The 16104-nt window shown below is 35.5% G+C and overlaps 1 long non-coding RNA gene across 5 annotated transcripts; it reads left to right on the top strand.

The window, feature by feature from the left end:
- The first annotated feature begins 450 nt into the window (after nt 1-450).
- On the top strand, nt 451-4993 carry LOC113282694. Of its 5 annotated transcripts, XR_003327109.1 has the most exons (6): nt 451-669; nt 938-975; nt 1230-1281; nt 1608-1787; nt 3510-3638; nt 4287-4993. It is a non-coding gene; the product is annotated as an uncharacterized LOC113282694 (long non-coding RNA). The 5 variants fall into 5 exon arrangements; XR_003327110.1 differs by lacking the exon at nt 1230-1281; XR_003327108.1 differs by lacking the exons at nt 938-975; nt 1230-1281 and adding an exon at nt 3313-3390.
- The last annotated feature ends 11111 nt before the right edge of the window (nt 4994-16104 follow it).

Below are 16104 nucleotides of genomic sequence, written 5' to 3' on the forward strand. Positions count from 1 at the left end.
TGTTACACTTACTGGAACATCTCCTGCTCCGCCCGTTACTAAACCCATCAACTTAACGACTGTTAGATCTCCGTGACAATTCCGATGCGGGAAGATGATAATTTGTTAGAAACCTGAAGGGATTGTTTTTGTGCAGTTATTTTGAACAAATAATCCCGTTTTATTAGTTTTTTAATGTAAAAACATGCTTATGTCTCCCCCCGTACACACACATAAATAAAGGTTGTACTTTCTCTTAAACAATCCCTTCCCGGAGTAGTCACTGGTCATCATAAAAAAAAACGTTAAAAAAAATTGCCAAAAAAAGCAATCACTCCCCACAAGAGGTCACCCCTTCGAGGGGATCAGAGTCACTCAACTCTACTACTACTATCAGTGTACCTGTTAAGGGATTTCACTAACTTATAAACCACCCAATTATGCCCATCTAAGCTACGTGGAACTAGGGTCCCAAGTCCCAACAGACTGCGGCATAAACCAGATACCATATGATGCAGTGTAGTTGCTTCTACGGATACTTTTCCCCTTATTTTCTACTTTTCCAACAGTCTAATTGCTTTATCTGCAGATCTGTATTCATTTTATCAACAGTGTTCTTCTTCATAGGATGAATCTCATAACCGCCATCTTGATGAGCTACTAATCCGTCTCTTTACTGTCGGAAAAAAGGTAATGATCTCTAGTTGATCTGTTTGCCCTCTTTTAATCAAATTTCCAATGCACTGTATTAGACAAATATAACTAGGTTTTTTTTTTTTTCTTATTCACTGTGAAATAAATACATTTGAGTTTGGCCGATGGATAAGGAATCATTTTTCTTTAGACTCAATTAACCACATAACTGAGTAAGAATTTCATTTTTTGGGAGTTTTTTGTGACATTTCACTGTGGTTAGTTTCTTTTGCTTGATTCATTTTCTGTGTTGTCGGGGAATCAGTGATGGGCTGGAACAGATACGTAGAACACATTGCTTTGGTAACTTTTTACTTGATTTTCTCTCCATCCCATTTCTTTTGGCTGTCTGATTTTCTTTTGCTAAATTAAGTATTAGAGTAGAATTTTATTGGTTTTACATGTTAAGAAGTACTTAATTTAGCTTCTTAGCTAGGGTTTTGATTTATGTGATAAATATGGTTTTAATTTTAGTCGTGTGAAATTTGGTGTCAAGCTGCTTATTTGTATTTTGGTGTCAACTCAATTTTGATTTTTGTCCAAATTTGAAAATGCAGGTGATCTGTTGAGTTGTTGAATTTTGTATCTCAGAGTCATCTGTATATCTAGGTAAATAGATGTCACGGTAACTGTTTGACAAAGTGCCTCAAACACCTTGAGTTATAACAATCATTGTCCCGAACCTTGCTTCATAAAATATGCTTTATGAAGCTGATTTGTTTATAGAAAACAGAACATGCTCGTTACGTTGCAAAAAGAAAATATTTATGTATCTATATCTTTAGGGTGTTTTTTCCTCGCGAATTTTCATTTTGTTAGGATATAAGCAAAGCAATGATATAGAGCTTCAATTATTACAAGTGACAATTTAACTTGACATTTATGCTAAAATTAATCCCGTATTTGATTCATGGAGCCTTGCATCTCTTTGACAGGCAACATTGCATACGCAAGTTGGAACAACATGGAGAAGAAAAAGCTAAAGTGAATGATCAAAAATAAATTGTCCAACAGAAAACTGATGTGACAATGTTAGAATCCAAGGAATGCCTTTGGCGATTAGGCAATGGTCTCACCAATTATTGTATTTTTGTGTCTTTCAACTACATACAAAGGTGAGTTGTAAGATCTGTTAGCGGTTCCTTCTTAATAAGTGTGAAATTCTAAGTAGCATTTTAGCAGTCATATTGAGTTCTTGAAGTAATTATGCAGGCTTTATCTTACGTACTTTACTGTCGTAGAAATGTTGTCCCAAGATATGCTTTGTAGGTTTTGGACCATATTTGTTTTTTGTCATTTATGTAAGAGTGTTTATCGTTTGCAATACCTTACTTTCAGTTAGTTGTTAGTATCAATTGACATCTCCACCAAAACAAGGAAGAGAGAAGCAACAATATAACCCAAACCTTAAGTAACTAAAACTGTTAATAGTGGGAATGTGTATCGTGTGCCATAGCTTACTTTCGGTTAGTTGTTGGTGTCCGGGTTCGACCTATTTTGCCCTAACAAAGAACCTAGACATACCCGAAGTTCCATGGAAAAGGGTTAGCTAGCCTAGAAGAAGTCAGTCGTACAGTGCATAACATTGTGTTGGTCGCCATTTAAGTAAAAGGGGGCATAAGTTTCTCAGTTGCGCTCATTAGACGGTTAATACTGCCCACAAAGTTGGACAGTACATGAAGTTGTACGGTAAAATTCATGTTGCTAGGTATCCATGTAGTGGGTTGGTAGAATACATAGTACTGTCGTAAGAGCCAATGAAGTTTTACTATAATGAGAAAAACTAGACAGGCAAAAGAAATGGGATGGAGGGTTAATATTGTTAGCTAGCCTAGGTGAAATCAGTCATAAGTGCATAACATTGGGTTGGTGGCTATTTAAATAAAACTATAAAAGGGGACATAAGTTTCTCAGTTATGCTCATTAGAGGGTTAACTGCCCATAAAGTTGGGCATTGGATGAAGTTATACGGAAAACTTCATGTTGCTAGGTAGCCGTGTGATGTGTTGGTAGAATACATAGTACCGCCATAAGTGTGTGTTCTCTTCCTTTTAGGAGTCGATGTTTATCTTGACCGACTAAATATTTCTTTTCTTAAAGGAGTCATAAAAGATCAATCTGTTACATGCATTGTTTCCCTGCTGTGCTAAAACATAGATTTGAGTCTCGATGTTTAGTGATACTAAATATGTTGGCTTCCCCATTAATAGTTACTAAAATTTGTGTAGTATCACTAGAAATTGGTTGCATAATTCTGGTTAATACTTCATACTTGGAATGCTTATTAAGTAACTAACCATCATAAGAGAACTGTGGCTCTTAATCTTCATTGTTTTTATAAATTGTTCTTATAAATTTTTATTGGTAGGATATATTAACTTAGGTATTCTACAATTTTTATTTAGGCTTATTATTTTAGTTGACAACCAGGAAAAATCTTTCTGCGATTCTTCCAACAACTTATCTTTACGTTATATCTATACTTTTTATGATATTATAGAATTTTGATATTCATTTTTGGATGGATCTTCTTTTCCTTTCTGTCATCAACTTAAAACATGATGATGTATGCATTTGGAAGTGTGGCTTCTTATGTTTCTGAGCGCGGTTGTAATCTTTCTCAGCAATTCATTTTGTTAGGTTCCGATGAAGGAGATAAAGTATTTCATGTTGAGGTGAAAGCCGCAGTTCATAGCGAGATGTTACCCCGTTTGGATTGTATAGGCTTATATTTTTTCTTTTTGTGCTCGCTGTCATTTTTTCTATTGTATTGTTCATGTACATTATTTGCTCTTCACTTTGGTATTTGTTATTGACTTTCGTGGTTTTGGATGTAGATAAATCCATTTCCTTGAGAGGGCGAGAAGCGAATGTTAGAACGCAAAATATATCTAGAAAGCAAGTTTGCTCCTTCAAGTTTCTTTATTTGGTGGTGCTCCACGGACAGATGATTTCCACTTTCCAATGTAAGTTTAACCCTCCACAGACTCGGTGTATATATCAAAATGAGGTCCTCTTGCTAACTACACAACTAATCCTGAATTCTGATTATCAATTAGTGAACTTCTTAAAAAAAATAAACTAATTTTACTTTAATTTAATGGCTTTCACATTCACTCTATTTTTTTTTGCTACCTAGCAGTTTAGGTCCTGTCACAAATTTATTATTGTTGTTTCACTAAGCACGTGCATATGTGAAGTATAAGAACTATAGTTGTATCTTAAATAAGTATGCTTAAAACTTGATTCTGTCATCAAGTCTGGATCGAACTGTTAATGAACTAACAGTTAGTGCCTCATTAATGTATTCCTGCCATGAAAACCAAAGAGAACAGCAAGAAAATTATGCATCTTTGTATTGGACAGTGAATTAATCGACAAGATTAATATGGCTAGGATTATAATTAGTTGCAATAGATGGGTCAATGTAGATTCTTTTTTGTAATTGAGATCAGGCTGATGACAAATACAAGTTTTATTCCAAAATTGGTGATTGAGCTAGCTTTTTTAATTAGATATCCAATTCTTCATTTCGACTTCACTTTTACTTCTTCTGCTTTGACATCATATTTTGTTTTATTTCAGATTTAGTGTATGGTTTGTTCATTTTGCAGGACAATAAGAATCAAGGAAGAAAGAAAGTATCTTGAAGTCGGTGAACATTCTTTCGAGCAAGCTTAATAAGCTTATTATTTACTTTACAAATTGTTAGATTTTCAAAATCTCTTCATTTCCTCAATTGTCATCAAAATCTTCACTTGGTAAGTTCTGCTCCTGGAAGAGGAATGAGTTGGTTAATATTTATATATCTTGCGTGTCTGCAGCTTATTTATGATGAGCTTACAAGGGTGTAAAAGCAGTGGAGGAGTGCTTTTTATGGAACCAGTGGAGTGCTTTCATGAAAAATATGCACTCATTCTTACTACTGAAGTCGGTCATTCTCCAATTTGCTTCCATTGTATCTGAGTATTGTTGCTCCAATGAAGTTACATTTACTATTGACATTTGCAAAGGAATTATGCTTACTGTAGAAGCCTCAGATCCAGTTTAAGAGTTTTTCTGAACGATGTGCTCACCAAGTTCAAGTTTCTTACAAGGGAAGAACACAACTGCATTTGTAGCCACTAGCAGGTTATGTCCAAAGAAAATGATGTCTCATTTTCTGGGAAACATTCACTCGTTCACCTTAAACTACGTTGTTTTTTGAATTTTTCTGTATCTAATTTGTTATTTCATGTAAAGACTTGAGAAAAATGTTCCCCTTGTATTAATATACAAAGATTTTGTATTAATGAAAGCAGGTGAATGCGATTTTGCTATATAAATAGTGATAATCTTATCTGTATGATTATAGGCATATACATAATGCAACTGTCCTTACTACCAGGATAGTTACTGGATGAAGAAAGAATAAAGTTGTTCCAAGCTGATTACCATTGGAAATGAAATAACGTAGGTAGTTTTATGATCAACATTTGAAGATTAATGAATTAAAGTTCGTCGTCGATGACCTAAGCTCATGTCATAATGGAAGCTAATTAAAATTTTCATGCAATTAGAGAGTGAGCAATTTCCAAAAAGTTTTTCATTAGCTGAAGTTGCTTCTTTCATCTTTATATACCAAGGGAAATTAGAACTGTCTTCTTTATACAAAAAAACAAAAAGATACGAAAGGTAAATGTTTTTTTTTTTTTTTTTTTTTTTTTGCATTTGGATTTTTTTCTATATATATAGTATTGCCGCCAAATGTTGGGTCATTGTTTAACTAGTCAATCTTTGTTTTTTTTCCTTTTCTTGCGTTACACCTATGGTCAAGCCGGCCGGCCCACCCCAACCGACATAGGTAATTAGTTGAAAAGTAGAAAAAATATTTGGGTATTTCCTAAGAGATCGCGTATATTAAATTAAAAAGGAAATTAGATAAATATGAAAATATTCATTCCATATCTCATGAGATCGCGTATATTATTTGTTTTGTTCGTAATGTATATTAGATTAAAAAGGAAATTAGATAAACATGAAAATATTTGTTCCATACTACAATATTCGGTGTGAATAGGTGTTCTAAGATAATGATGGAAACCTAAAAAAATTAGGGTTTTGCTTACAAATATATATAAATTCCACCAAGCATAGAAAAAAATTAACATAGAGTATTAAGAGGAAAAGAGTTCTGCTAAGAGGGATTGTAGAGATGAAACTGAAGAGAGGATCCAAAAATGTCCTCGACTGATGGTTGGTCCTCGTAAATTGAGGTTTATTATTACTGTGGACGGAGTAACTACTGTTCCTGGTGTTCCTCTCGATGCTGTAATTAGTTCTGTTGTCACTAGTGTTGACATTGATGATGTTCCTATTTATGCTGATGTTATTCATGGTGTTCCTCTGGACGCTGTAATTAGTAGTATTGAGAATGCCGATGTTCCTGCTTATGCTGATGTTCCTACTGTGAATGATGATGCTCTTGCTTCTATTATTTATGAAGATCCCGATGTTCCGGACATGGCAGAGGATCCAAAAGTTAACAAGCATGATGTTAACAAGCATGTGGAGCCTGATGAAGCAGAAAATGCCAAATCTGAGGATGACAAGCCGCCCAAGCCTGCTGGTTGGAGTGATGAAGTTCACCTCAGCATTGCGAGAAGAACTGTTTGAAGATGTGGGATGCTCATTTGATATGTTTTTTTTTGATGATAGGGTTTGATTTATGGATTTCTTTTTGTGGACGCTTTGAAAGTTGTTTTCATTTCTTGTATCGTTTGCTAATTTTGTCATTTAGAAGAAGGTGATGTTTAAAAATTCTTTTATTATTTAGGTATTGGAATCATGAAATAAATCAGATAATTATTTACAAGTTCACAGACTTTACAGAATGCAATATCTGTTGCAAATTTATTTATTTATGAGGTGTGCATTCTTCAGGAAAAATAAATATAATTAGCTGAAATAACGAAGGAAATGTAGAAACATACAATTTTTCCCCCTGTAAACAATAAGAATCAATTTATCACTTTAGGTCTGATCTTATTATCTCCTTGCCAATACTTTTAACAAAAATACGAGTTTGAACAAGTACAGTGTATTGAAAGTAAAGTACTGCTATACGAGGATGTTCATGATAATGATATTTGCGTGGATTTGGATGAGAATGAGGAACCCGACTAATTTGACAAAGAACCAGACTAATCTGACAAAGAACCTGACTCATCTAACAAGTTTTTTGCTTTTTTAAACAGGGTTTTTGATGTGTGAACTTTTAATTTACGTATTTTTAAAGTACTGCACTAGATGCATGCTTCTTACGTTGATAGATAGGTTGACATTTATGTGATGAATGATTCACGCTGAATTTTTATGTTTTCTGGAAATGATGAATATGAAAATGGATGGGTTTAGTTTATTTATCTTTAGTAGCTTACTGTATGATTAGAATAATACGTTTCCTACATAGGTGCCACTAATAATTCATACGTTTCCTCCCTAAACCAAGAATAATACAGGAGACAACCTAGCTTAAAATTTTTAAGGAAAATATTATTCGAAATAGGAAAGTAATTTTTTTCTATGGCGTCTTCTCGAGTTGATTAGAGATAGGAAACTAAATTTCGAAAATTTTGGGAAACAATTTTATCATAACTCTCTACAATATATTCTCTCATAAAATAAGGAAACTAACCATATTGGTTACACATCAAAAATTTGGAAATAAAAAAAAGAAAAACACCAAAAATCTTTTGTTTGGCGGGTGATGAAAATGAATTTTACTGGGCGGGATGATTTCAAAAGGAAAATCAATTCCCGCCTGATGGTTTAGTTAAATACCAAAAAGAAAAAGAAAGATGAGTTCGATATACTTTTTTCAGTTTTTATTGCTCGATTCATTCTCTCTATGAAATCATAATTCTGCTACTGTCTCTAATCTTTACAAGGAACCTACCTTTTCAGACTCGATCTTTGTTGTTGTTATTATTTCTACAACCCATTATCGAATGAATATTAAATTGATGTTAGATTTCTTATTCGATTTCATGGAATCAGATGTTAGATCTTATAGGTTTACTAGTTAAAGCATGATTATGGTTTTTATTCTATTACTTCTTATAGGTTTACTAGTTAAAGCATGATTAGGGTTTTTTTCTATTTTTACTATCTCTAGTCTTTACACGGAACCTACCTCTTCAGACTCGATCTCTGTACTCGATCTTTGTTGTTGGTATTATTTCTACAACCCATTATCGAATGAGTCTTTGTTACTTGGGAAGCCTGTAACATCTGCATTTTAAGTTGCCACTTTTAATGATACCATGTTGTTGGATGGCTAATTTGACTATCATCTTCAAGCTAAAAATGGATAATCATTATGTGGTGCTTTAGTACTCTTGAATTTTGTAATAAAAACTTATATAAGACCGTTTAACCGGTACCTTTCGCTTCGTGTATAACACAATATTCATGAGGATATTTTGTGTGTTTCATTGATGTTTTAGCCTCAAGTTACATGCATCAATGAGTTCATGTTTGTTTTCTTTTCATATAATAGAAAATAGGTGTAACACATGTTGCCTATCCTGTTAGGTTTAGCTAATATTTTCTGTTAGAGCATAGCTCGGTCAACCTCGCATGCGTTGCTATATCAAGCATGTTTGTCAATGTTAGTGATCAAAAGTATAAAGTCTTGATTTCTAGCCTATTAGCTAAGTCTCGGACTAGGATAGGTAAAGTGTAGTTGAGCTCAAGGACTTCATGGTGATTCAACGACAACGACGAAGATCTACACCAAGGAACCGTGGAAACAAAAAGGTATGTGAAGACTTCAACTTATCTATCACTCGAAAGTCTATCTATTCTTCTCATACTTCTTATGAGACAAAAGTCGTATGCTATATAGACTAGATCATATACACTTGATATTTCGAGCTGAGTATTCATTGCTTATCTTTTACTCGAAATCATGTGTTGGTAAAGCGTTTCGCTTTGATCAGGTTTATCTTCACCTAGTGACGAAAGTCATGAAAGTTTCAATCACTTTGGACATTGCTCTGACGAGAAAGGTATGTTGTTCTTCACGACTGAATATCGCCCTCTGAGAATGTTTCAATGATTGGAATAAAAGTTTAGATTATATAACCATGTATTCCTTGAACCTAAGTTTTCGAACTTTGTTGATCAAGAGAAATCAATAGGATTGTGGAATTGGCTTGCCAAGTCCGCGAACCCAGTCCGCAGACTCAGTCCGCGAACTGACGGAAGTTCTCGACCGATAATTTCTGCTGGGATTTCCAAAACTCGTTTGTGTGCTAAGTCCGCGAACTGGCGGAAGTTCTCGACCCGAGAATTTCTGCTGAGTTTGGAAAACTCAACCGATTAACCTAAGTCCGCGAACTTGTTTGTGAGCTTAAGAGGTTATGATCTAAAGATGTGCTCTGAACATGAAACATTAACTATTAAGGAATGTTTTATGCAAACCGTGGCTATAATGTTCATGAGCCGATTCTAATCGAATCGAATCATCTTTGTTTCAATTGTGTCTTGTGTACTTACATAAGATCTCATAGCAATTTAACAACTCTTAACTAGTTCATTTGAGTCAATTGAACTAGTTATGGTGAAGAAGAACATGATTAATATGAGATGCTCATATGGGTGACCTTTTGGGTTATCATGTTGAACCAACATACATGTACTCGTTTGGGCATGGTTTTCTCAAACCCAGTACACGTGTACCCAAGTGTGTGTGACAAGCTATGTCTTTCGATCTAACGGTTGAGAGATATTGGCTTGAATCTAAATCATGTTTTCATCTAACGGTGGATAGAGTTCGCTTTGTACCTAAGGCAAAACCCTGATTTGAAAGGTTACATATATGAGACATCTAGCTAGAGCAAAACTTAATCCCCACACGTCTGTGTGATACTAGTGCGCTCGCTAGAGTCGATCTCTATTAACCCTTGATTTTCTTCTCTAAAATCGGGTTAACGACTTAAATACTTCATTGGGATTGTGAAGCCAGACCTATACTACTTTTATCGTAGTTGTGTGATCTGATCTTGCATCTTCTATCGTACGAGCATAATCTTTGATTGGCTTGAGAACGTAAGAGTTCTCCGATAGGCAAGATAAAGAAGTCACAAACATCTTCGTCTCACTGTTTGTGATTCCTCGACAATCCGCTTGTGTTGTCAGGAAGGATTGTAGAGAGTTGATTGATTAATCTAGGCTGTTTTTCGGGAATATAAGACTAGATTATCAATTGGTTCATGTTACCTTGATTTTATATCTAAAGACGGAACAAAACCTAGGGTTTATCTGTGGGAGACAGATTTATCCTTTTGATAGACTTTTCTGTGTGAGACAAATTCGTTTATTGTCAAGTCTGTGATTTTGGGTTGCAGCAACTCTTAGTTGTGGGTGAGATCAACTAAGGGAATCAAGTACGCAGTGTCCTGCTGGGATCAGAGGCGTAGGAGTACAACTGTACCTTGTATCAGTGGGAGATTGGTAGGGGTTCAACTATAGATCAGTCCGAAGTTAGTTTGCAGTAGGCTAGTGTATGTAGCGGCTTAATACAATGTGTATTCAATCTGGACTAGGTCCCGGGGTTTTTTTTTGCATTTGCGGTTTCCTCGTTAACAAAATTTCTGGTATTTGTGTTATTTGTCTTCCGCATTATATTTTATATAATAGAAATAATACAGGTTGTGCGTTAAGATCGTAAACTTCTCTAATCCAACCTTTGGTTGTTGATTGTAATTGATTGATCCTTGGACATTGGTCTTTGGTACCGTCCAAGTTATCTCTCTTTGATAAAGACTCGCAGATTTCTATTTGCTTGAGTAAAGATCAAATCGAGAGATTGAGATAATAACTCCTTGAGATACTTTTATCTACATTGAGTCTGACTGTCTAGTTGATTCTCTAGCAAAGTATTTCGGAGTTAGTCCATACAGATTGCTAAGAGAAATATTGGGTGGTGTTGTTAGACCCCCGCTTTTTCATTTTCCAAAATAATCTCAAATTCCTAACTGAGATGCATGTACCTACACAACTTTTGTCATGGGAGAAGATGATGATTACAACGTGCCACCAGAGGAGGACCAATGGGATGATGAGGTGGATTCTGATGAAGAAACGATGGAGTTGGATGAGATTCAATATGACATTGTACAATCAGATGGCGGTGATGATGAAAATATGCCACCCACTGATAGATTTGAAGAATTAACAGGTAATGTTCGAAATCTTGTACTTACTTGTTTCTACTTAAACATCACATGGTTTCATATTTTTCCTCGGTTATTTCCAGAGTCAGACGATTCTGAAAATGAAGATCTCAAAGTGTTAGAAGAACAAGAATTGGAAAATGCTCCAGAAGCAGAAAAGCAGCCACAACAGGAAAACTCTACAGAAGAGATCAGAAAAGAGAGGGGAATGACAAGAATGTTGAAGCTGCATAAAGACTTCTCGAAAAAAGAAACCAAAAAAGGGATATTGAATTTGACAAAATGTTCCGGCCTATTGGTGGCCATAGAATTGAATTCAGTATTTACCTAGGCTATTTGTGCCGTGATATGGTTGGCATAAAACATTTATGTTGGAAGGAAGTCCCTGCAACAACAAGACAAAATATGTGGGAGAAAATTCTGGTATGCATATGCGGTTATCAATTCGTCGATTTTGTTGTCTAACTGTGAGTCTGTGATGAACATACATTAGTTGTTATTGCAATTTCATTATGAGGTTCCCCAAGAACATAAGCGAGCGGTCATGAAGCATCTACATGTTCATCTGCGGGACTTCAGAAGGAAATTGTACAATAATCATGTAAAACCCTTCCTGGAAAGACCGGACAAACTAAAAGCTTTCCCCAAAAAGTACGAAACGGTATTGGACCAAGAAGATTGGGACAAATACCTTAAGTATGTACTAGAATCGCTTATATTTAAGGTATGGAATACACATTGCTTTTTCTAATTTGTGTTTCGTTCTTATTATCTATCCCAGCATACTAATGAAATTATTTTTATTTCCTCTATAAGAAAAATTTGGAGAAGAGAAAAGAGGAAATATCACAATCCAAGTTCCCACATCGGACGGGACGAGGAGGATACTCGAAATTAAAACTAAAATTAGTAAGTCTGTTGTCTTATTTATTATACACTGCACAGTAAAACCGGGCATATCAGATACTTCTGTTTTGTATGTCGTGTTGCGTGTTTCATATATGAAGAAACTTATAACGGTATAGGGATGTGTCCTCTTACACCAATCTGTAATTTTATCACATTAGATGCTTTGGAATAGGTTTTCTGTTTTACACAGTTAATATATGTGCGGATGTAAATCCTTACTTGTTTCTGGTAACTACTAGGTCAACGATGGAAAGGTTTCCGAAGAATATCTTGAAGACCGGTGCTTCATGTGGGCAAAAGCACGCGAAAACAAACATGGAATCATACCAGACAAATTTGTCAGGGAGAAGACAACTGAAGTTGTGAGAAAACATAAACTTTACAGTCCTCATGTTTTTAACCAAAGTAAGTGCGCAAGGTTTATATCAGAATTTAACACATTATTTGAACAGGTAGAGAAGCGGAAGATGATTCAAGAGGGAACTCTAAAGGTTGGTGATAACGAGGATGCCCTAACAGTTATGATCGGCCCGGATAAGGGTGGACGTGTCAAGGAGGTTGGCTTTGGAGTGACGGAAAAAATTTACTTTCCAAATGGAAGAAAACCAAGACACTCGAAAGAGAATGATGAACTGCGTGAAAAGCTGAAAGCTAAGGAGAAAGAATTAGAGTCTACTAAAAATGTGTATCAGAGATTAACAAATAACTTGTTATCTTAAGGTCACGACATTGCTAAAATTGTGGGCAACAGTATCAGCAAGTCTGGAGGAGAGGTAAGTGAACTGAGTTTTGATTAGATTGTTTAAATTTTTAAAAAAACTGGCAGACAATATCTGATTTTTTCAAACAATGTGTTCAACTACAGTCACGGGATGCAGGACCTAGCAACGCCTCCAATCCATCTAAGAATAACATAGGTCCAGAATCAGTTAAGCAACTTCCAAAAAAACATGGGAAATCCGGTCCGCATAAGTCATCTGAAAGCATCAAAGGGTCCGCGAAGCGGGACTCTCCTTGTAGTAAAATGCCGACTGTTTCTACTGAATCCCCGGTGTCTTTAGTATCAAAAAAGAAGTCCTTGTCTCCTCCATTCACTGAGGAATCTCAGAATGTGGCATCTGAAAAAGTTACCATTGATGTATGGTTTTGCAACGCATTTAAATTTTAATCTTCCATTTACTATCTCTCATGCGCCTTGTGTTTCTGTAGGGCATAGGATGCGAACTTTGGTCTGGAGTAAAGGACAACATTGTTGCCATTGGTAGAGCTTACTCTTTAAAGAAGGTATCTTATAAAATGAAGTCAGGAATGACGGCTGAGGTTACATACTATAGCGTCCGGGTTAGTGAAGTACTAAATGAAACCATCAAATTACCCTTAGGCACATCTTCTCGGATAAAAACTTTAAAAGAGGTTGGTGATGCTGAAATTATTTGGCCAGCAAATCAAACCATCTTGGATCAAAAGGTTGGTTGATATGCTTGTTTGATTTATTAACTCATTGGATATGTTTTTACACAAACCAGTTATATATATATATATATATATATATATATATATATATATATATCTTGTTTGAGATAAGAGACGAATATGTTATCAGCTATATGAATCACGAACGTTAGTGTCTATTTTAGAGAACCTTATAGAACGAGATATGTGTTTAGCTACTTGATTGTGAGTCAGTTGTGCATTGTTTTTAAATGGTTTCACTGCAAAAAGAAGGTACAACTTTCATTTCAATTTTCTGATGCAGGTAAGTCAACCAAAACATTCCGAGGATGTGGAATCAACGGCTCTACTCAACGGAAGCCCATATCGTATCGCAATATCTGAAAAAGTTCCGAAGGTATGTGTTTTAAACCAGTTGCATGATCTTAAGACCATATGAGTCTGAAATATGCTATCAATTATATGAATCACGGATGCTAGGGTATATTTTGGAGAACCTTGTATATTTGTTACCTATTCAATTCATCAGTGTCTTCGCATTCACGGTGGAATTTGGTATATTTGTTACCCGAATATGGAATATTACTCTACTGCTGCATGTAACTCAGCAAAATTCGGAGAAACATATTCTGGATGTGACACCAAAAGCTACATCTAATCGGAGCAAATCTGATATCACGACAATTGCAGCAGTTCATGTAGCGCCCCCTAAGCTAGCAGCTGACTAATCCAAGAGATTAACTAAATAAAGAGGCACTAAGAATCTAAATCATTTACTTAAACATTCAATTAAGAAATCTGCTACAAAATTTAATCCGAAAACTATCCCGCTCTGAAATATATGTACAAGAATTTTTCTCAAATGATACATATTCAATAGTCATTTGGTTTACAAATATAATATGCAACATAATAAACATAGCGGAAGTTAACTAATTAAAATAACTAATTCTTCGAAGCTTTCATCGTCACATGCACATCTTGATATGTCTCTAAAACTGAAAGTGAGAATGGGTGAGCACATCATCCCTAAAAGGGGTGCCCCGTAGGAATAACAACTAGCTTTCAAGTAATCATTAATATGATTCGAAAACAATGCATGTTTTACCGAAAGTCGATAATACACGGAAAGGAAGTAAAACATAAAGTAGAATCTTCTTCAAAGACATCCATAAATAACAGTAAACATCCATGTATGAGATGTGTGTTGCCGCACATAAGAAAAGAGTATTATTGATTCCAATTCCACACTGAATAGGTAATACTGCGGTGTATCGCCCTAACCATAGAATACTGAATATATAAAGGAAGAATAATATTGCGGTGTATCGCCCTAGCCGTGTAATATTGCGGTGTATCGTCCTAGCCATAGAATACTGATATTGTGTCGGCACACATCTCATACCACACAAAGCAAACAAAGATATGCATGAATTTCACAGCACCAAGATTGATTTGTAAAATAATAATGAATACAAGAGAGTTCGTTATCGATTCCCACCTCTTTTGATGACAAGCCTCGCCTACCTCGAGATCCACGATCCACTGATTCATCCTTTGAATCGATCGTGGTTAATAAATAATTGTTAATCACACAAAAAGTCTAAGAGTCTAGCCAAAATGGTTCACATAAGAATCATACAAGTCTAACTAATGGTTTTAAGTCAATTTAAGGTTCTACACCTTTTTATTGTCTATCTTTAGCATATCTAAGGATACTAAATCAATTAGGTTGGTTTCTATAATCCAATAGCTAAGTCTCATGAACATCTAAAACTTTGTAGAAGGAATCAAAGGCTAAATCATACCACAAAGGTCCAATACATGTTCATTGGAAAAACTGGCTATAAGCCCAAGTTCACTAAATAGGCCCATTAAACTAAGGCCCAGTCTAATTGGATAAACTAACGGTCATTAACTGTCAAACTAACAGTCAACGGGTCTCTAACAGTCAAAGTCTAAGGTCAGATCAAGGTCCAGGGTTAATGGTCAACGAGTCAAAATTCACCGAGTCAAGTCGGGTCAACTGAGTTAAACTGATTCAACTCAGTCAGAAAACCGAGTCAATTAAACCAACTCAAGGCCAAAGCCTTTGCAAGGGCCAAAAGCTGAACTGCACCATCACCAGACTCAACACACTAACTTAGCACAAACTGAGCAACATTCCTCCCTGCCCTAGCTTCATTTCTAACTTTACTTCATTAACACTTCAAATTTACTAAACTAAAATTATACATTTATTCTTAAACAAACTTTGAATACCAATTACAAATACAAACTAAGCTTACCTGCAATTGCAGTAGCTGCAGTAACTATCTTCTCAACTCAACAAAATCAGCAGACTACAATCACCACACAGATTCCTAGAGTTGTGCCTAAGCTTCCATTTCAAAATTCCATATATTCTATTCACTGCCAACCCCTGTTACCAACATCCATTCCATAACAACCAAACTGTTCATCTACTGTCTCAACCCAAACTTCATCTTCACATACAACACCACCAGGTTCAGCTGTAATGCTATCAACCCCTGCAATCCATATTCACCTAAACTTCAATCTACAGTTCCGCCAACAACTTCTACATTTCACCACTTACTCAGTTCAATTAACTTGCATTGTAACTCATTAAACAACTACCAGATATACAGTTCAATAATCACCAACACCACCAGACTATCTCCAACTCCATATGCACTGCTGCCGTTTACCAATAATTACATCCTCCCTCAACACTCTAAAGCCACCATCCCAAAGCAATATCCATATTAGTTCACATACTACTTACAATTCTTATTAGCTCAACAGTTCTACATCAACCATTCCTCAATACAGCATCACCGGCTAAACA

This window comes from Papaver somniferum, chromosome 5, assembly GCF_003573695.1.
Source record: "Papaver somniferum cultivar HN1 chromosome 5, ASM357369v1, whole genome shotgun sequence".
Taxonomy (NCBI): Eukaryota; Viridiplantae; Streptophyta; class Magnoliopsida; order Ranunculales; family Papaveraceae; genus Papaver; species Papaver somniferum.